We start from the raw sequence: 5,809 nt of genomic DNA, 5'->3' as shown, positions 1-5,809 counted from the left end.
ACTAATATATTATATAGACTCATTACATGCAAAGTGAGATATTTCAAGCCTTTATTTGTTATCATTTTGATGATTATGGCTTACAGCTTATGAAAACCCCAAATTCAAAATTAGAATATCATGAAAAGGTTTTCATATAGCCATAATCATCAAAATTATAACAAATAAAGGCTTGAAATATCTCACTTTGCATGTAGCCTAATGAGTCTATATAATATATTAGTTGAATTACTGTAGTAAATTAATATTATATATATTTGTGTGTGTATATATTCCCAAAATTCAAGGAAATTCTCAAGGTGCCATGCAGGTGAGGCAAAACATTATTTTTAACAATAATCTTTCAGTTTCATCCTATCTTATTATTTTGCTTCTACCAGCCCGAGATGAAATAATCACATAATGACATCCTGTCAGGTCGGCATCACATTAATCCTGACATAAACAGTGCTATCGACAGAGCCATTTTTAATGAAAGGCAGGCAAAAAGGGAGGCAAGGCGACAGTAATTGTTCTAATTTGGAGTGGATCGATGGTTTTGGCAGAGCACAAATCACGCAGCTACGCAGGCATATAAAAGCAGCCTGTCAGACGCCCCCCCCCCCCCCCCTCCTGCCAAACGTCCATTCAGCACACTTGGCACGTTGCAGCGTCGGCAAAGGTGGCATGCCAAGATTTTCGGTTCCCTTTTCAAACAGAATGGCTTTCCTAGTGTTATATAGTGCACGGATGTCTTTTAACACACAAGTCAAATGGCGGCAGGTTAAATTAAGGAGCCGCTGCTTCTGTGTCAAACCTGAGACGACAATAATATACGGTACAAAGACAAGCAAAGCATTTCTATTCCTCAAATTAAGGGAATGATACCTCAAATCATGCAGCTTGTTGAAGAGAGCTGAGGTCCTACTGCTTATAAACCATCAAAACAAGCGAAAAAATCCCTTAGATTTGCATTGAGGGATGAATCTTCATACCCAAATACTTCATTATTATAATAAAATAATGAATTATTACAATTACAAGTTGCATGCTCGTTATGTACTCCAGTAAATGAACGCTGTCTGAAATGGTAAGGGAGATAATTGGTTCTCATTAGCTCCAGTTTCTTGGCTATGTTTCATTAAATGTGAAGTACACACACACATAATTGCCAATTTCAAAAAAGCACATATGGTGTCATATTGAAAATGCTGAATTGAATCCAGAGTTATGAAGCATTTCTCCGCCCAGCGCAGCAAAACGACTTAATGTCACTCACTAACTCGACGGCAGATGCTCGTGTAGCGAGCCGCCATTAGCTGGGATTGAGTTTCATACGTTTATTCAAATCAGTTTAGAATCACACCTGAGTAAATATGCTTACCTGGGCAAAAAGGTGCACGATTTTATTCACATGTCAAGAGAGAGGCGTGCATCACATGATGAACTAAAATCCAGAATGCAGATAAACCCCAAGCTGTGACTGAAAAAGGCACCAAAACAAAAATGCTGGGTTGTTTTAACCCAATATTGGGTCAAATATGGACAAACCCAAACGTTGGATCAAAAATGCAATTTAAAAATGTAACCCAATGGCTGGGTTTGTCCATATTTGACCCAAAATTGGATTAAAACAACCCAGCATTTTTTAGAGTGTAATTATTATGTGAAAAGAATCATGTATGAGTCTCAGTTCAAGATTATTATGTATAATTCACAATTATTTCACATATCAGGGGTTGTTTTACTGTGAATGAAGCTCAACTGGTCGTGTCAAACCTGTCAGGCTTCAATAGAAAGAGAGTTTTTATAGAAAATTAAATATTGCATATTGCAGAGCAATGGTTAAATTAATGTTGAACAGAGAACATGGATGACCATTTGGGGGGGGGGGGGGGGGGGGGGGGGGCTTGTGCATTTGCTAAGTCAAGCATCAATATTATTATTTAAAGTCAATTGACTAATGATAAATTACACACACTGGAGGAGGGACCCGAGACTCACCAAGGACGATAACTATAAACGATAAAGATATAGTTCTAAATATAAAAGAATAATTAAAACATTGGCAGCCAATCAGAATCCATCCTGCTTTAAAGAGTCTGAGCATTTAAAGCGCTTATAATGAACAGAACAATATTGTCTGCTGATGGAGTGGACGCTATAGTTATCTTTTTTGGTGTGAATGGGCCTTTATATAGTAACCAACAGAAAGTTACACAACAACTCATATTTGAATAACAATGCACTAAAACCACACAGAACATATTAGAAAATCGAACAGCAACCCACAAGACTCGAGTTTACCACTAATATTTGATCTCCCAAAAATGTAAATGAAAAACATCTATACATTTAAAGTTGTAAATTACAGCTTGTTCCTCATCCTACAGTATCATCTTATTAATCTTGATACTTTCTCATCTTGGAAATTTGCAACTTTCAAATTTGCTCCTCTCACAAAAAAAGCATGTCTGTGCATGTTTTTCTTTTACATGCTTATTAAAAAGCATGCTTTGCTGAGTCTGTAATTGGCAGTGGTTTTACAAAACATTCACCGGCAGGACCGGTGCCAAAAAGAGAGAACTGGTCCACTCCAAATAAAAGACTTGCATTACAGCAACAGGAGCCAAAGGGAAATCAGTTCAACAGGGAGTGAGGAATTAAGAAGCATATTCTCAAGTCTATTGGAAGAAATATAGGGCCTATTGTTAAACAGAAGATTTTGTAATGCATTGCACCATGATCAGTGGAAAAACAAACCCTATACAAATATGTGCTGCACATTTTACGTAACAGAAGTGATCCGTTCTGGTTAATAATGTGAACCAAGAATTCAAAATGTTCATCGAAAATTAAACCACATATTTCATCAATGCAATACATCCGGTCGTGGACGAGATCAGATGCTCGAGTAGGTTAGGTAAGTTATTGGTGATTTTCTCATCAGGTTTGGAATGACAGAACCTCTTAATCTTTTAGTCACAGTTTTTCCCCTTTACTGTTCCCATTGGTAGTTAATTACATGATTAAAAGTTAAAAATTTTCCATGTTTCATAAGGCACTCCAAAACTCGACTTACACCTCGTTACACGACAAACCTCCTTTTGAACATGAATCAGGGACTGTTCAAAGGACACATAATCCAACATTAATTAAAGCAGCCGAACTGCAGGACACAAAAGTGCCAGTCGCCGAAACACAGAACAGAGAGAGAATAAGGCTTTCATACGCTTTTATGGCCAAAGCTATAACCTTACCAGATCTATATTTACACATCCACACACACATTATTTCATGAAAGCATATAGCTGGTCACCACAGGGCCCAATGAAATTTTAATCAGTTCTTTTCAACCAGGCAGGTTTGACAAATGCAACGTGGAAAACTGGAAAACTGCCACAGATATGATTCTTATAACGTGCACACCAAACTAAAGCCAACGGAGAACAATATGCAGTCATGAAACTGAGAATCACGGATCACAAATGAGATCTACATTTACATTATACGTCATTTAGCAGACACCTTTATCCAAAGCGATTTACAAATGAGATCTACTTTATATCTCAATTAGAAAGCAATGAGATTAAATAGAGACTTTCATATGTCTCTCCTGAGAAAAACACACCAGTAATCTCATGTCTCTGGAAGAGATCTCATCAATGTCTCAAACTGGGCTCAGATTTACCAAGATAGCAAACTCTGCAATACAAACAACTCAAGCATTTCATATCAAATTCTCCAAATGATGCCATCCACGTTCATTTTAAAGCTCAATAAACTCTAATGGCTCATTTGTGTATATTTGTTTATCTCATAATGATTTTTCCCTACTAATAATCTTCATGACAAAAAATAGAAACAAATGAGACAATATTGTATTATAGTGTTTATCAGACATATACTATGGTACTGAAATATATATAATCCCAGGGTTTCCCAGCCTTTTTCCTTCTTATTGCATGACGAAATGCACGTTTAAATAATCACAATGAATAATCAATTGATAATAAATTAAATAAAGAATTAAATTACTTGTTTGGGAATATAAGATTGAAATGTTGCACAAGCAAGTAGAGCAATGCCAATGTCAAAGGTTTACAGTAGTGCAGAAAAGTCAGATGTTTTGTATTTGGGATCTATATTTTTTATACAAATTATTTATTATAATTCTTAGTTTGAAATTATTAACAACAAAATAATTGTATTTAGTGATTTTTGTTTGTTTTGTTTAAGTTTGCATTGACAAACTTGCAAACTAAGTAAAAATTAATATCTAAATCCTTTGACATTGGCATTGCTAGTTTGCCACACTTGCTTGTGCAACATTTAAATTTTATATTCAAAACTTTGTTTAGAACAAAAAGAACAAAAATTCTAAATTTATATTTTATATTTTAAATTATTTATTTAATGTATTATCAATTGATTGTTCAATGTGATTATTTAAACAATCTCACAAACCTGTGATTGAGAAACCCTGGCATATACATAAATACTTTATATAAAATATATGTTATTATCATGTCAAAACATCCTAATAACATGGTATTTTGTTCTTCTCAGCACCTGGAATTAGAGTCAACACGTCACAATTTCAGCCAGAATCCTACTTTTCCCATCTACGGTACTGTAAAATGTGTTTCTCCATTTGCATACTGAAGCACTTGAACCCTAATTACATTAGCACTCAGGGTTAGCATGTGCTCAGCTGTGTCTCTGTGAACCCCGCAGTCCAATCTGTGTGACACGATCCTCTCCATTAAACGCGAACAATCATGCATAGATGCTCAATCCCTCCTCCTCCTCCCCCAATCATGCGTCAGACTCGGTCCTGTCCTAATCTGCCCTTGAATTCAAACTGAAAATAAAAGTCACATCCATAATGAGCAGATGAGTGTGAAGCCACTGAAAAATCGACTCGCTTAAACCCGTAACCTCGCGCCAATTACGCATAAATCTGCCAAAATGCCTTGTTGATCTGTAGCAATAGCAAATGTTCTACAGCTAAACTAATAAATTATATTAATTAGCAAAAACATGATTCATTGAACATCTGTGTCTTTTATCATATTGCTGTTGCCACCATTGCACAAAAGCAATGAAGCTCTGAGAGATGGGGATTTTTACTAGAGTTAAGGGGTGTTCTTGAAGCATTAAACTAACGCAAAAGAAAATGACTGAAGAAATTGTGTCATTTTGCTTCACTTGCATTTTTTTTTTTTGGCCCTATAAAATCAAAGCCCGTAAATACTGTCCCTCAAAAATATGCTTAAACCGTGTGCTTGCTTTTCCTTTGCATCCTGACACAACAGATTTCGTTGTTGTTGTTGTCGCTTCTCCACCCCACCCGACCCTTATTTTCTGTGCAGAAAGTGCCGACTTTGCATTCGGGTTTACGTTATGACAAGGTAACATCCATCACATAATAAACTGATGGGCGCTGCCGGGAAGTCGACCCAGCAGCTCACGACTAGCCTCTCGTCTCACGTGACTGCTGGTAATTTAGGCTGAGAGCTCGGGTAATGCTTTATTATTAGCCAGATATCAGTGGAGGATAAACCTGCTGAAGTTGGCAGAGACCAGTGTGTTTCTTGATGCAGGTCAAAGTCTGACCATACATGAGAGAAACCATGCATTATGGAGAGCACAAATGCATACTGACTTTGTCCCAACACAAGCTGGGAGAGTTGTTGACCAGTACACTGCTGCCACCTAGTGAAATTAAGCTAAGCACAAATCTTAGTACATACTTGAAACTAAAGCATGTAATAAAGCATTTTGGTGTTTTCTCAATAAAACATGGCCTCAAGTGCCTTTTATAAAA

This window comes from Phoxinus phoxinus (assembly GCF_949152265.1).
Source record: "Phoxinus phoxinus genome assembly, chromosome: 11".
In the NCBI taxonomy this organism is placed as follows: Eukaryota; Metazoa; Chordata; class Actinopteri; order Cypriniformes; family Leuciscidae; genus Phoxinus; species Phoxinus phoxinus.
Note: the sequence above shows the minus strand (reverse complement) of the source record.